This window comes from Anolis carolinensis, chromosome 3 (genome assembly GCF_035594765.1).
Source record: "Anolis carolinensis isolate JA03-04 chromosome 3, rAnoCar3.1.pri, whole genome shotgun sequence".
NCBI classification, from domain to species: Eukaryota; Metazoa; Chordata; class Lepidosauria; order Squamata; family Dactyloidae; genus Anolis; species Anolis carolinensis.
This window is the reverse complement of record NC_085843.1, coordinates 168,892,354-168,910,008: the sequence shown is the minus strand read 5'-3', so window position 1 is coordinate 168,910,008 and position 17,655 is coordinate 168,892,354. Positions and strand designations below refer to the sequence as shown.

Here is a 17,655-nt window from a genome sequence, read left to right as displayed (position 1 = left end):
CTAAAACTTACTATCTGGAGCTGATCTGGCACTCAGATTATGTTCTTTTTGACACCTGATGGAGTATTTAAGTTTTGAGATCATTGCACTGTTTTATTTTACTGTTTTTCCCCTTGAATTTATTCTGAGCTATGTTAAAGTTCTTTAAAATGTATTTTGATTTTAATTTGCTTCTCAATTGGCCATGGTTCCAGTAACTGGGCTGTCTTAGTATAATCAATAAAATAAAATGAAGATGCTTGGGAAGATTCAGCTGCTTTGAAGAAGTGGGAAGGGGAGAAATTGTATGTTATAAGAGTGAATTCTAAAAGAAAGAGGACACATACTGACTGTAAATGGATGATCATTGTCATTATTTCATGTGGAACTCATTTTATATCACTACTGTGACAAGAGCGAGAATTGCCCCAACTCCTGTCTTGCATTTCCTGGGCACTTTGGTGAGATGCCTTTCAAATGTAAAGTGATGCTTAACTGTGGCAAAGTTGTCTAAGGACAAATAGGAAAGTTTCTGTGCTTTGTCCCCCAGTGGGGGCATATACATCTAATACATATGTAGAGACATTTCTGATGTTATAACATTGCTTGCCCCTGTAAGGAAAGACAGGCAGTGCCTTCGCCCAGGGTCCCTAGACTGTACATTTATTCTTGAAATGACAGCACTTTTCTGGATCACTGGACGCAGCAGCTGATAGCAGGTTAGTTCTGGGCGGTTGGATCGCCCTTCCCAGCTGCTGCCAAGTGGCTTTCTTCAACTTGCACCAACTGCTGAGCTGGTATCAGTGCAGCAGAAACTTCTTTCAAGCACAGCAGACACAAGACAAGCTCAACAGCTGGTGGGCATGTGTATAAATGGAACTTGTAAGCAACAATGAAGTCTCCTGCGGAGTTGATTTCCTATTAAGTCCTCCGGAAAGCACTCCCAAGCCAAGGAGAGAATGGACTTAATATTGTAATAATCATCATCCCATTCCCTTCCAAACATCACCCGATATTACTCAGATCCAAGAACATTCTTATCTTGTTAGTGTTTATTTCTCCAGTTAACTCTTTGCCCAACCAATGTGTTGTTGAAGAATACATGATACAGGTCAAGGAAAATTACTAAAGGTGCATATACATTTTAGAATTAATATAGTTTGACACCACTTTAACTGCCATGGCTCAATCCTATGGAATCGTGGGAAAGTAGGATTGTACTTTGATGATGTAGCAGCATTAATTGCCAAGGAAGGCTCAAGACTTGGTAAAGCTATTACTCTCATGATTTCATGGCACTGAGCCTTGGCATTTCAAGTGGTGCCAAGCTGTATTGATGTTACAGTTCAGATGCATTCTACCAAATTTAGTGGCTTAAGTTTATTTGGTATTTGCAATTAAATAAATCCCATTGATTCACTAAGTATGCTTTAAGTGTGGATTGACCATGTTTGCCTGGCTGTTGTCTGGTTGAAATTAACAATTGGGTTAAGACCGGCGGGAAGGTAACGACGCTCCATGCAGTCATGCCGGCCACATAACCTTGGAGGTGTCTATGGACAATGCCAGCTCTTCAGCTTAGAAATGGAGATGAGCACCAACCCCCAGAGTCAGACATGACTGGACTTAACATCAGGGGAAACCTTTATCTTTACCTAAGGCTGGCGATGAGAATGATGTAGCTTCTTGGATAAGGTTGGGCTATATCTCCCAGCATTACTTACCACTGACTACACTACTAGAACTGAATGGAGTTACAGTTCAGCAATGTCTGGAGGTCTGCATGATTCCAACCCTTGATTTAGATCCATTTCTCCAAAATACAAATGACAGTTTATTGGAGGGACTTTTTTCTGTGCTACTCCACTTGATATTAGCCTAGCTTTAAATGATCAAAACGCTTCGATGAAGTAATAAATATGGTGTTTTTCCCATAACGGAAACATAGCTGAACAAATCGAAATCTCTCTAGCATCGCCTACACAGCTGAATGAGGCCAAGGGTCTTGCCATTTAATAAAGGATGTGACATTTGAAGGTTGTCTTTCCATATCAGTCAAAGTCAAGAAAACAACAACACATTTTAGGTCTCATGATGGTAGGTTCATGCGTATTCATTAAGTGTAAATAGCAAGTCAATGTTTTGCAGATGTCAGAGGAGCTACTGGGCATTTATACAATGTAGTCTTTGGGTATCTGAAAAGATAGAGAAAAAAAGCTTTCTTTAATCATGGGCTGTTCAATAGTACTATGTACTGAAATTCATGGCAATAAATATGCAGCTCTTGTATTAATAACTGCCACAATAAGAGGCTTATAATTAAACGGAATTGCTCCTGATTTTTTCTAGCCACTACCTTTCAGGTTCTGAACACCATAATTTGAAAATAAAATATTAAAAGGATGGGCCTCCCATTTTGTTATTTATAGGCAACATTGCTCTCTCACCTGCCCAGATCAGTGGTTGTGCAAAACAAGACCTTCTCAATAGTTGCACCTAGACTGCAGAATTCCTAATATGGAGAGTTTATTGCCTTCCTTCTTATGGAAAGAAGTGGGGATATCCACAAGATTTAAATGGAGATGATCTTGATTGGATATCAAACAATACTGTAACAACCATTACAGGTTGGGCAAAGAGTTACCTGGAAATAACAACAGACAAGATAAGAATATTCTTGGTTGTGAATAATATCAGGTGATGTTTGGAAGGGAATGGGATGGTGATTATTTCAATATTAAGTCCATTTTCCTCCCTGGCTTGGAAGTTCTTTTTGGATAACCTAATTGTCCTCTGGAAAGATCAAAGTGGTTTCCCAACTGTCCCATGAAATAGCTATGTGGGAAGCATTTGCATATCTAATAATAATAATAATAATAATAATAATAATAATAATAATAACAACAACAACAACAACAACAACAACAACTATTTTTATACCCTGCCTCTATCTCCCCAAAGGGGACTCAGGGCGGCTTACATGGGGCCAAGCCCGAATAAAAACAATAGCAATATAAAACACAACAATAGACAAAAGACATGCCCAACTATAAAAATTTAAACATTAGCCAATAAAAACAAATGACAAGAACGAATAAAAACATGGATAAAAACATGTGACCTAATGTTTATGCTAAAGCCTTCCTGATGAATTGTATAGAAATATTTTGTTGACGCTTTTGTAAAAAACTAAAACTATCAAATTAATTTGTTATACTTTGTTTCATTATGTTTATAATTTATAGCATGATAATTGTATTTTTAAAAAACCAAATTATTTTTAAAAGGTTAAAAAGTAGCTATTCCACCAGGTTATCTTTGATATAGTGAATTACAATAAAATGGAGCAGAAAGTCCATGAACAACAGTTTAGTTTAATTAAGAGGCAGCTTTTAACACAACAACAACAACAACAACAACAACAACAAATAATAATAATAATAATAATAATAATAATAATAATAATAATAATAATAATAATAATAATTTTATTCTTATATCCCACCACCATCTCCCCGAAGGGACTCGGGGCAACTTACAGATGGTATAAGGTGCCTAAAAACAACATAAAAGTGAACATAGTATAAAATACAATAAAATAAAACACATGCAACATATAAAACATCAATTCAGACTCAATAAAGCTGCGATCCTCTAACCGTGGCAGTAAATTACTGGCACCATGGTTGGGCTGTAAATATTGGAATACTGTTCAGTTTAAATAAAGCAAGCAAGCAAACAAACAAACAAAAAACCCTTGGGATAATCACCGAAGGCCACTGTGCATCATGGGGACTGCAAGTGATTAATTCATGGTGAATAATGTGTGTGTGACTGTGTATGTGTGTGTGTGTGTCTTTTGGCCCATGTAGACAGGAAGGATACTTTTTCATTCCTCTGACACACACAGTAACCTATTTTAAGGCAGCTCTGAATGTCTGTGTGCTTCAATTTTACTGGTGAATATGGTGTATGGATGATCAAAGTGTTTCTTCTGTCTGAAAATATGAATATTTTCATTCTATCCTATTCAGTGCTTCTGCATTTCCAACTCTCCTCCCACTTCAGTGCCATTTTTCTGGTTAAGACCTTTTTGTTTTTCTGAGCGAGACCTAAACCTAGGTAAAACTGTATGTGATGGTATACTGTTCAGTTTTGCTGAGGCAATCCTGTTAAATGGACCATATTTGCTATCCTAATATAACAATTTCCCATGTTCTGATTTTTTACTACTTTAAACATTGTCCCCTCTTTCCCACCTGATGTATCCTAATGATAATTACACTGCCATCTTATTTGTTAATCATTTCACATTATCTCCTATCACAACTAAAACAATAGCAATTAATACTCATTTGTATTACCACCACTGTGCAGAATATACAAATCAGGAGTTATCTCACAGAGCACTATTCTGGCCATTTGTGATAATGTAAGCATAAATTTTGAGTTCTGCTGAGCTATTGACAGAATTATGAATGAAACTTTTGCAGCAAAGAAAGTACAGTAGTGAAACAATTTTTTGGACTTCTTCCCAAAGCCTAAATTTCATTCTTACTAAGAAGAGAGATCTAGATCCAGGGAAGTCATGCTACCCCTCTATTCTGCCTTGGTCAGACCACACCTGGAATACTGCATCCAATTCTGGGCACCGCAGTTGAAGGGAGATGTTGACAAGCTGGAATGTGTCCAGAGGAGGGCAACTAAAATGATCAAAGGTCTGGAGAACAAGCCCTATGAGGAGCGGCTTAAAGAACTGGGCATGTTTAGCCTGCAGAAGAGAAGGCTAAGAGGAGACATGATAGCCATGTACAAATATGTGAGGGGAAGTCATAGGGAGGAGGGAGCAATCTTATTTTCTGCTGCCCTGCAGACTAGGACGAGGAGCAATGGCTTCAAACTACAGGAAAGGAGATTCCATCTGAACATCAGGAAGAACATCCTGACTGTGAGAGCTGTTCGGCAGTGGAACTCTCTCCCCGGACTGTGGTGGAGGCTCCTTCTTTGGAGGCTTTTAAGCAGAGGCTGGATGGCCATCTGTCGGGGGTGCTTTGAATGCGATTTCCTGCTTCTTGGCAGGGGGTTGGACTGGATGGCCCATAAGGTCTCTTCCAACTCTGCTATTCTATGATTCTATGATTCTATAAGAGTCATACTTCAAATATTATTTTTATGCAGATAACATATCCAGCTGGATACTCTACATCTACAGAAACAAGATAGTTGTGTGATGACAACTTGGACCTGGAAACCTATGGTCAGAGCACGGGATGGAGAGTCAAAGTGAGACCACAGCTACTAGTTGAACTCCCACCATGAAATAGAGAGATCAGACTCAGAAAATGGATCTAAAGAGCCATTTCCTGAGAACCTCCTGTGAACAAAAACACTGTTAAGGAGAATTACCCTGTAAAGACATAACTCTCATGTTATTAGCCACCTAGTGAGAACTGTCTTTGGGTCAGGTGTCACTCCCTCTGACCACTCCCCAGGACTTATGAGCGCTATAGATTCCAAAGGCCAACCACATTTCTTTGGCTGCACCTTTCCGTGATCATCACTGGAAAGCCATCCTGACGGCACTCCTTCCCATAGTTTTTTCAAGAGTGAGAACCCTCATTTCAGCCCCCAGCCCCTAAATCTCATAGGGACTGTTATGGAAGTCACCTAAAGAGAGGTGCCACAGTGCCTACTGGGCACCGTGGCACCTCTCACATCTCACATCTTCATTGCCACCAAAAGGGGCAGCTACTAGAACTGACTGAAACTGGAGGAACTGACTGAGGAAATCCGGAATTTGTAGTCCAAAAGGGTTTTGAGTAAGGCTTCTGGCAAGAATTGAATGCTTAAGGTTGCACTTTCTCTAGCCTTCTTTTCCCATCCAGGGTTGGTGAGACATCTGTGACTTGCAACCACCAAGAGGGAACACCAGTGGGGAACTGATATAAAAACCAGAAACAGGAATGAAAGGGGAGAAGTGCTTAGGCGATTTTCTGCCACATAGGCAGAAATAATAATTTGTTTGGGCTTGGATATTACACAACTTGATTTTGCTGACTGTTTGTAGGATGGAAGTGCCATATGCAGCAAAACATTTTACTATGGCTGGGTTCCCATGCTTTTTCTTTCTTAGCTTCATTTTTGCTGAATAATTTAGAATGAAATTTTTCTCCTTTGTTCCTTATTTTTTTTTTAACAAACTGGACCTATTTAATTACATGTCGGAGTAGGGACCAGTCTTTTGTCTTGATTCCCACTGGAGGCATTTCTAACAAAAGCAGCATAAGCCAAAAACCTTCTTCAGCGGGGAATGTGTCAGGATTCACTTGATTCCTATCAGACTCATTTAGAGCCCTCTGAAAGAAGAGGTTCTTGTTACCTTAATCTGCTGCTCTTGGGTTGACTGTATGACAGTATTGACACAAATGCAGTTGTTAGGAATATTGTTAATTAGTTCCTATGGGAAAGAATGCCTCAACCTCAATTACATAGCCCAACATGTTTGTGCTTCTAAATATGGAGCAGTCATCACCAGTAAATCCACTTTTTTCTCAGTGTCAACAGGAATTTTACTGAATATACTATAATTATGATAGCACCTGGGGGCCTCTCAGTGGTCTGTAATGATGTTTCTCTTCTAACATTGCAGGGCCTTGGAGCATGCTACAGGGAAACTTTTCATTTACCAGATGCCCAATGGCAGGCATTGTCTCAAACACCGAATGCATTGCAGGATGCAGCTGTGCTGACACAAGTAGGTGATAATTCAACTTTTCTTTATTTACTGGTCAATATTATTTCCCCAAAATTTATAAACATATTTATGCATTCAGTGGAAAGAACTATGCTGAAAATACTCAGAAACTGGAGAAAGAAAACTGACAAATTCACCTATCCTGCACTAGAAGGTTTGGTTGCATATCAGTGCTATGGGGTATTTGGTAAGTAGCTCTTACTTTTTTCCAAATTGCTTTTCTGATACAGAATTTGATGCAGTATTGAAACATGTGACTACAGTCTCTGATATCTTACTTTTACTGTTTTTGTTTGTGATGAAGTCCTTGAAATCCTGCAAAAGTAATCAGTGTATAAAAACTTCCCTTTCTGTTATGGAGCCATGTGCTCAGACATGGCAGTGCCTTAAGAGGAACTAAATTCTTGTGTGATCATAGGCAAACAGTCCTCTGAGAGTTTCCTTTTACACAGTCTAAAATGGAGCCAAGAGTGACACCACAAAGCATGAAGCCATTCAGATCTTCTATTGTGGATGTAATCTTTCTTTTAAAGCATATTACAAGTGGTTATCAGAATAGCCACAAACCTTGTAGAATGTTTGCCCTCTGCCCTTACTTCAGTCATTCAAAAGGATTCCACTAGATCTAGAAAGTAAAGGGCATTCTGCAAAGGATACACAGAGCTTTGTGATGAAGCAGAAGGAACTAAAAGGATCCAATAAAACCTGATGCAAAGAAGAGACTGAGTCTCAGGACAGATTTATTTAAAAAAACGTTTTGTTCTACAAATTAGCCTGAGGCAGTTTGGCCAATAATAAAATGGTCTTTCCCAGGAGCTGCTTAAAAAGGTTGGGAACAATATCATAGAATCATAGAGTTGGAAGAGACCTCGTGGGCCATCCAGTCCAGCCCCCTGCCAAGAAGCAGGAAAAATTGCTTTCAAAGTACCCCCGTCAGATGGCCATCCAGCCTCTGTTTAAAATCCTCCAAAGAAGGAGCTTCCACCACACTCTGGAGAAGAGAGTTCCACTGCTGAGCAGCTCTCACATTTAGGAAGTTCCTCCTAATGTTCAGGTGGAATCCCCTTTCCTGTAGTTTGAAGCCGTTGTTCTGCATCCTAGTCTCCAGGGCAGCAGAAAACAAGCTTGCTCTCTCTTCCCTATGACTTCACTTTACATAATTTATACATAGCCATCATGTCTCCTCTCAGCCTTCTCTTTTGCAGGCTAAACATGTCCAGCTCTTTAAGCCGCTCATAGGGCTTGTTCTTCGGATCCTTGATTATTTTAATCGCCCTCTTCTGAACACATTCCAACTTGTAAACATCTCCCTTAAATTGTGGTGCCCAGAACTGGTCACAGTATTTGAGGTGTAGTCTGACCAAGAAGAATAGAGGGGTAACATGACTTCACTGGATCTAGATGCAGGCCAAAATCCCATTGGCTTTTTAGCTGCTGCATCACAATATATACAGGTTGAGTATAGCTTAGTTAGAAAGCTGAAATCCGAAGTATACCAAGACACAAAACCTTTTGTTGCCAGAAGCCCACTTCTGCCTCGGATGAAAGGGGATTGGTTACATCACCAGCCCAGCATGGCACAAAACAGTGGAAGCAGGCGACAAAGGCAAGGGCAGACTGACTGCATTGACTTCTGGGTGCATCTACCAGCCAATGAAATGAAAAAGAGACTAAGGGGGGGAAGTATTTTCCTCTTCCTTCATGGGTATTTTTCTAAATGGTCAGCAAGTGTGCTGACAGCAGCAGAAACATCTGGGACATCTGCCTTATGTACATACAGTCCTTCTGCCTTTCCCTCTTCTCATTCCTCCGTGAGGCCTTTTTCAAGAAAAAAATCATAGGGTATTAAATCATTTTAAATGTCCAAAACATTAATTATTAATGGATCAAATGGTTTATCTTTTTGTTTTAAGCAAAAAGAAAGATAAAGTAACCCATTCAAACATCAGCAGATATGAATGTGAAGACTAGGCACTTGCATAGAGCTCCATGGGTGACAGGGAGAAACAGTGGCGACATGGAGATTAGCCATCCCTTCCCCTGTGCTGATCATAGGGATAGAAGATCAGGCCAGAATGGACCATATCAGCTGTCCAAACAGCTGTGGAGTTTCCAGCAAAGTCACTATGCATATGGGAGACATACAATGGTGGATTCTTAGGCCTCTTCTACACTATCCTTATATCCCAGGATCTGATCCTGGATTATCTGCTTATTTATTTATTTATTTATTTATTTATTTATTTATTTATTTATTTTGAGCAACTTGGCAGCCCACTGTGAAGCATTTGCTTGGTTCTTTGCGGACAAAGTCACTTTGATCCACTCTGGCTTTGACACCATATTAACGGCAGTCTCTGAGGATATAGCGTGAGCACCTGCTTGTCCCATTTTGATGGATTCTTTTCAATTGGTTCAGATTGAAGACATGAACATGGTGCTTGGAGAGGTGAGGGCTACCACATGCAAACTAGACCCCTGCCCATCCTGGCTGGTGAGAGAAGCCAAGTGGGTGATGGTGGTGGTGAATGCTTCCCTTTGGGAAGGCATACTTCCAGTGAGCCTTAAATTGGCTGTGATCAAACCACTATTGAAGAAGCCATCACTGGATCCCACTCAATTGGACAGCTATCGGCCTATTTCCGATCTCCCCTTTTTGGGCAAGGTCGTGGAATGTGTGGTGGCTGCACAACTCCAGGCAACTAAAACAATTAACATTAGTTACAAACATCCATTTAAATATACATTTAGAGGCGCATTCTGAGTCATGATCCAGGTCTGTCCGTTATTCATCATAAAATCATTTTTTACAATTAATGTTGTGTCAATTGCTCAAATCCTGGTCCTATAACCAAGTTTTAAGTTTTTTATGAAAAGACAAAAGTGAGGGAGCCTGCCTGATCTCATTAGTGAGGGAGTTCCACAGGTGGGGGGGGGGCACCAGTGAGAAGGCCCTGTCTCTCGCACTTGTGAGGGTGATGGGATAGAGAGTAGGGCCTCCCACAACAATCTTAAACTGCGAGGTGGGTCATAGCAGGAGATACATTTGGACAAGTAAACTGGGCCGGAATGGTTTAGAGCTTTATAGACTAAAGCCAGCACTTTGAATTGTGCTCGGTAGCAAATTGGCAGCCAGTGGAATTTATAACCTTATCACAGATTATATGGCAGTGGAGACTCATATAATCCAGTTCAAAGCAGATAACCTGGGATCAGTTCCTGGGATATAAGAACAGTGTAGAAGGGGCCTTAGTAAGTCTGGGTTTTTTGCCTGGTGTAAGCAAGTAATTAGTGCAATTTTAGTCATAGAATTCCTATACTGAAAAGTTCAACTGATGGATTATTCTATTTTCAGTGCAAGTCAACTATATATCTATCTATATTTATTAATCTATAGATATCCATCTATACACACATATACCCTATAGCCCTTGATGTCTGCCAGGGTTTGGCTCCAGGACCCCCCCCCCCCCCACCACCACCACCACACTTCCAGATATCACAATATATGGATGCTCAAGTCCCACAATATATAATGTCATACTGAAAATGGTTTTTGTCATATAAAATGAAAATCATGGAAATCCCATGGGAGACAAAAATCTCCAGGGATAGTCAAAAAGTACAGATCAGGTGAGCTGTTACTGGAATGTGTAAAGATTAAATCCCATAAACAGTCTTAAACTGATGTGAATTCAAAAGTTTCAATGAGTCTTGGGAGGTCCACATTTAGTTCCAGTCATTGTCTTATACCTAATTCCAGCCTTGGGCCAGTCACCTTCTTTCACCTTGATCTACCCCAGACCACTGTTGTGAAGTTAAAGTGTGTAGAGGAGAACTACAGTATAGGCCCTACCACACAGCCATATTACTCAGAATATTAAGGCAGAAAATCCCACAATATCTGCTTTGAACTGGGTTATCTGAGTCCAAAGTGCCATATATTCCAGTTCAAAGCAATTGTGTGGAAGGGACCTATACCACCTTGAATTCACTGGAGAAAAGGTGGAATGGTATAATAAACAAACAAGCAAGCAAGCGATTGACACTGGAACTCTCCTTAATTTGCTAGATTAAAATGTGGCAACCTAAAGTAGGCCACAATATACATGCAAAGCCTATTTTGATACTGAGCTCAACACTTGATTCCTCTGGAGTTCAATTAAAGTACCCATTTAATCAGAGTACCCTTGGTTGCTCTTGCCTGAAGAGCATTCCCTGATTCCTGTTCTTCTCAACAGCCATGGAGATTGGTTGGGACAGTGCAGCAGCTCTTACAGGCTTGGAGCCTCCCTGAATATCAAAACTATGTTGGTAGTAGTCAGTTCCTCCAGTGATTTTGTTTCCTCTGTGTTGGATTTTCAGAGTGCTTCAAGGCAAGGGGTAGAAGGATTTTGTTCCAGCAGGGAATTGAAATGAATCTTTTAATAAAAGACTATAAAGACTGCTTTCTGGAGGTAATAGGACCTGTGAGCACACTGCCTTTCTGTTGGGATTTGGTCATCATGTCCAATCAGCTGAGTTAAGTGAACACAGGCCGTGCCTAAGTATCAATGTCTCAGAGACTTAAAGCTCTTTAATTGCCACACTTACTATTCGTATATTGATGGCTGAGCTCTCATTGGGCTCAGCCAGCTCAACTACTTTTACATGGAAATTGACTTTCCTTCTCCCACATTACACTCCAGTTCTGAATTTAGAGTCCTGTTATCCTCATTATTACCTCACGTAGAGTATCTACTCCAGTGATCACACAGAATGATATTTTAGAAACATACTGCACAGAGGCAGTTCAACCACTAGGCCAACTAGGCAGTTTCTTGTGGTGCCATCTTGTTGGGGGCGCCATTGAGGCAACTCCTGTCTCCTACGGCCTGCCTCCACAAGGTATTGAACTGTTTTTTCTGTTGATTTGTTGTAAAACATGATGTTTTAGTGCTTAATTTGTAAAATCTTAATGTAATGTGATGTTTAATAGGCTTTTCCTTAATCCCTCCTATTATCAAACATTTTTGCTTATCCAATGCTTTTATTTTTCAGTGATTGGTTTGGGGGGGGGGGGGCGCCAAAATTCTGTTCACCTACACTTGAAAAATACCCAGGGTCGGCTCTGATACTGCATGGAACTTGGTGATACCACCATATAATAATGTGTATATCAATTTCACATATGTTTCGTAGATATTGTGAATGTAGATATGAAGACATTTTTATTTTTGTATTTTCTACATTTTCCTTTGCATACAAAAGTATGAACTAATTTTAAGTAATGAAATTGGGAGGAATGGGGGAATTGTTTCGATGCATTACTGAGGTTCTAGGATCCACAGTGTCCACAGCTTCATGATCATATACAATTTCATTTTTCCCAACTATCCCCTGCTGCAGTGTGCATGAACAAAGCACCGAAACACCCATCACTTTAGTCGCTTTTGCCATACAATGTGGTTCACACCTAACCACACTGATGTGCATTACAGCACCTATTTCAGAGTATCTCCCAATGTTGCTTATCCTTGTTTAAAACTTTTAAGTTGTGTTGCTGCATGCGTTTGCACCATACACCATTTAAACACCGTGTTTTCAAGCTGCTTTCAATCCACAGTATGTGGCCAGTGTTGATGTGACCTTAATCTATAAAGTTTCTGTTAGTAATATCATTCTCTCAGTTTGTAATGTACTAATGGATTCCTTTGAATACCGCAATTCCAAATTAACATGGCTATGTCTTACTTGATAGAGTCACAGGTCACTCATGTGAAACCACAACAGAGAATGAATATACATGAGCAAGAAAATACAGACTTCCTGTGAAACCACTGCTGGCATTTCCTATGATGTTTCCGTACTTCCTTTAGATATCATGGATTTTCAGGATTTAATTGTTTTTCCCCATTTTGGGCAGAGCCAGAGTAGGGGGGCATCCTGCAGCTTGGAGAGATCTAGACAATGAAACTGAGTCCAATTCACATTGATCCATTGACCAAATAGGACACTGGCATTAAAGTAAAGATCATTGTCTTCTTCTTCCTACTTGTGCAGGCATCTCTACTGATGTCAGAACTAGGTGCATGTAATGGCCAGGAGCTCATAAAGAATTCTGTGGCTGACTGGGAATGATGGTGGCAACAACATGGTGTGAGGTGACAGTTATAGGTGGGACTGATGTGGTATTGACCTAACTGGACCATGTAGAAACTCATTATTCATCTGGCCATTCTCGGGCCAGTCCTGAACATTTGTGCTCTGGACTACCCCCAGATTTAGCAGTGAATGCAGACCTGCCCAGAGTTTGAAAAATAAAACAAAATTAGGGTATGTAGGGCTTTGGGTGATAAGACATCTTATCAGTTTTGACCTCATCACATTAAAAGTGTATGAATTTGGGTGATTTGAATGAAAAATAGAAGGGATTAATTTTTATTTCTCCCATGTTTAAATGTTGTAAATTTTGAAACATTCAGAAAATAATAATAATAATAATAAAAACTTTGCCCATTGATAAGGACCTGCCACTCTATGAGGACTAGAGATTTGAAAGCACTTTTGAATTTTGGATCAAACTACTGATTTTTATTAGATTTGGTTAGAGAGATTCCTCCAAACATAACATGTGTACATTTCCTTTCTTGTAACAATGTCATCATTTTCACCTTATCGGCTTCTTCTTCTAAAATACATTTAAAGGTTATTGGTCTGTAGTCTAAGATGCGGTAATGAACGGAATGACCTCACAATGCTACACAGCCAATCAGCTTAATTACCACCGAGGGCAAGTGATGGCAATTAGAGCAAAGGCAGCTGAAACAACTGGATTCATATTGTAAGCAGACTGAATGTGAGGCAATCACTAACAAGTATGTGTAAGTTTTTGGGGGCTCTATCAGAAATATTTCCATAAAATATGAAGTGGTATAGGTTTGGTACCGTTCAGCTACAGTTTTAAGTAAAATGATATTGCTGACCCATATCTTTTTTCCCCTGGATCCCAAGTGAAGCATTGGTCCAAAGAGCTTATCTAAGTGTCGTTTTTTGTATAATGGAAACTAATTATCTCCAGTTTAACTGTCTATTCATGAGAAACTACACTTTCCCCTTCTGCATAACTGCACTTTCCCTGACCTTTTTATCACATGCCTTGCACATTTCCCATTAGAAACACTTTCTGTGCTCATTGGTGATGATAGGGGAGGAAGTGAAAGTGTTTCCCAGGTGTATATTAAGGCAAGCATTGCTAAAAGCTTCACCGAGAGGGTAGATGGATATCAGGTAGAGGATTACAGCATTTGAAATTGCTGATTATGCCACTCTTTGAGAGATACGTCTTAGGAAGTCTTTCAGCTGTGCAATGATTCTCCGGCTTCCAGCCTCTATCTCTAATTCTGTAGGGTGGTGAAAGAATCATTGCTACCATATAACAATCACATATCTCATTGCCCATATTATTTAAAGAAAATGTATCGTCATCATAATCTTTATTTGTACAAGGGGTTTCCCAAAAAAATTGGGAATCAGAATAGCTTACAAATTAAAATGATGGCAAATTATCTCAATCGACAACACATATCTCAATCAATTATTGTATCTTGTTTTTAAAATAATATAATAAAATTAAGTAGTCACATATCCTTGGAAACACCAAACAATTCAACATGAACTAATTTGTTAATAAGATAAAAACAATTTAATATATTTTACAATTTAACAATAATAAAAACAGATTTAAAAAATAGAAAAAAATAGTTTGAAACAATAAAGTGTCTTCTCAAATGCCCATTCCTTAAATACTAGGGATGTGCTCAATGCCCAAAACCCATACTTTTTTGGTTAAATTTTCGGATGCCCCCCTGTTCTGTTCCAGGAAATTCTTGAAATAGGAAGGAGGTGCCATTTTTGTTCCAGTAAGATTTGGTCCATTGATGTCAATGGGGAAAATTTAGAGGTTTGTGTCTCTGTCATTTTAGGCCTAAAAGGATTAAACTTGCTTCACTTGTAGGCCACATTTATGACTGCAAGCCTGCCAAGTTTCGGAATGTTTCACTAATCCACTGACTTTTGGGAAATTTTAAAAAAATTACCATAATGTTTTCTTCTTTTAAAAAACCACAAGAGGGGTTCTGGGAATTGAAGTCCCAACCAGTGTGTACCACAAGAATGGAGGAGAATGGACACAGTCAACCAGGCCTCTGATTGGCTGAGAAAGAAACATGAGAAACACACACAGAGAGAAATCATAACTCCCATCATGCTCTGGAAGGGAATGCAGAGGCTCTCTCAATGTCCATGCCATGCAAAGTGCTGCTGGGAAAGCAAGTTCTTAGGTGGCTCTCTCTGGAGGAGAGGCCCAGGGAAACCTTTCCCACCTTTCCCTTTTTCTCTTTCTCTCTCTCTCTCGCCTTATTTGCCTCAAGGGTGCACTCCACTGGGTGGAGGGGAACTTTGAGAAGGGATGGAGAAGGCTGCCAGAAAAGAAAGAAGATGAGGAGCCACCACTGCCAGGCACCTGCTCCTGCCTGATTTGTGAGGCCACCCACACACCACGGCCTCCAGGTTGAGTGCCACCCAGGCCTATCGCCTCCATTACCCAAAAGATCCAGCTGCTTGTAATTCATTTCAGCCACACACCACAGCCTCCAGGTTGAGTGCCAATCAGGCCTATCACCTCCATTACCCAAAAGATCCAGCTACTCATGATTCATTCTGGTTAAGGCTTTGGCTGGGTCTTGCTGGTTCATTTTTGGCAATCTGCTTACCAGATCACCAAAGTTTCCTGAAACCCAAATCTCCAAATAGATTTCTGTACACTCTATTAAATACCATCAGTTCTAAAAACCTTTTACTGTTCCCCCTTTTCAGTTGATTTTTGGATGAAGATAAATTAGGAAACACATGTTTAAAAGACGCATTGGGCTTTTTCCTTTCTAAGATGTCCTCCAAATTCTATTTAAATAAGGACAGGAAAAATTGAACAATTAAATATATATATATATATATATGGTTGAAAAACCTGCATTTGTGAACCCTGATGTGAATCCTAGGAAGAGTCTACATTGGCTGAAAAATCTGTGGGAAGTCTATGTCAGAGTAATTTACGCAGCACAGCAGTAGTTGGATGGAATCAGTGGAACGCAGAATGAAGAGACATCAGAGACGTTGGTAAAACTATATACAAAGTTTTACTGACTTCAGTAATAATCAAGACAAACAGACTTGCAGACAATAGACACAGGACTCTCACTGTAGGCAGACAGAACTCGACTCAACTCAGAACAGAACTGAACAGAACTGAACTGATGCAATCAGCAATGCATACACACTTGTGTCTGGACACTCCCCAGTTCCAGCCACACATCAAGGTCATTACAGCTTCTTAGCAATTAACTCTTTCCAGACTATAGTACACTCTGGATGATGCAATCAGCATGCAATACAGGTAAGACACAAATTGCATTTAAACACTATCAATACACAAATCCTACATTAACAGTCCAGAGACATCCTGTCAAATCCACTGTGTTGCCTTGTTGATGTCCACACAGTCCAGCCACATAGACACCATTCTGGTCATGTAGACACCTCTATTTATGCCAGAAAGAGCCACCCACAAAGACCTTACATGGAACTTTAGGAGCATCTGGAAGGGCAAAAGAAACATAAAAGTTTCAAAAAGATTCCAAAAAAACATCAACAATTCACAGAGTCTGATCAAACTATGCAGGGACAACCTACTATGATTCGGGGCTGTTCTACACAGACTCTATAATCCAGTTCAAAGTTGGCTCAAGAATGGGGTGTTCACAAAATATAGACCCCCAATGTGTTCTACAGAGTTTATCAAGCCAGAAACAATGTGTTAAAAAAAAACTCACCAGCAAGTCCAGAACAAGCCAAATAATGTGCTGCAGCTGGTCAGAGTACAGCCCATGCAGGACTCCAAATTGGGGTGATCTCGAATGGACATGCACATCAGCATTGCAGGAAACTGGTTTTCCAGTGGCAATCTAGTTGCACATACTACAGTTCCTGAGTTCAGTTCTAATCCACAATTGGTGGACACTGGCCACTGTCCAACCTTGAACCAATTCCTGAGGGGTTTGTGTAGATGCTGCACAGCGAAACTAATTGGCTTTAATCCACTTCCAAACTGAATTATAGTGTCTGTGTAACGACGTTAAGGAAACCCTATTTTTAAAAGCACATTTACACTGACCACCTGCTATGAAGGGGCTACAAATCAACTCCATGCCAGCAAAGTGCCACACATAACTCATCCAGGGTAATGTGGACTTGACCCATGTTTACCGAAGTTGTGGGATACTCTGAATTCTGACCCAGAGTTTGCAATATTCTGCGACATTGGTCCCATGTAAGCAGTTGGGTTAGTTCTGAGATGCAACTGTCCCCCTCACCTATTGCCCCAGTTGACCACTGCAGGTGATGGCCAGCCAATAGGACCCATGACACATTTGGAAACTGAACAGAGAACAGGAGGGGAAGCAATCCTGGCTGTCTGGGACTGCCAAACCAAGTGAAGTGCCACTAGACACTTGGGATTCCCTTCTGTCTCCATAGTAGCTTTGGGGCAGATAGCTGTGAAAACCAGCCTATGACTGATCTGGTGTACACCACACCAGATTGGTTCTGAGATAATGGGTCATTGTAGAACATCTCTTATTCTCACCCTGATAACAGTAGGAATTAACAGGAGATAGACCGTGACTGTTAAATTTCATCTTAATTGTAAGGTGGTTCCACATTCAAAATTCCTGAGAATTGTGGGAGGCACAAGAAGAGTCTAGAAAGGGCTAGAATTTTTTTTCAGAGAGTGCTTCTGTAATTGTTTGCTTTTGTTTTACTTTTTCATTCTGAAGTAGAATTTGTAGCCACTTAGTGATTCTTTCTTTGGAGAAATGTGGAGAATG

The 17,655-nt window shown here is 40.1% G+C and overlaps 1 long non-coding RNA gene across 1 annotated transcript in view; it reads left to right on the top strand.

Moving 5' to 3' along the window:
* Window positions 1–17,655, top strand: part of LOC103280234 (uncharacterized) — a 203,889-nt gene that overhangs the window by 143,301 nt on the left and 42,933 nt on the right. The window contains exons 3-4 of the long non-coding RNA XR_010004469.1: window positions 6,629–6,733; window positions 6,813–6,920. This is a non-coding gene — a long non-coding RNA (uncharacterized LOC103280234). The remainder of the gene's footprint in view (window positions 1–6,628; window positions 6,734–6,812; window positions 6,921–17,655) is intronic.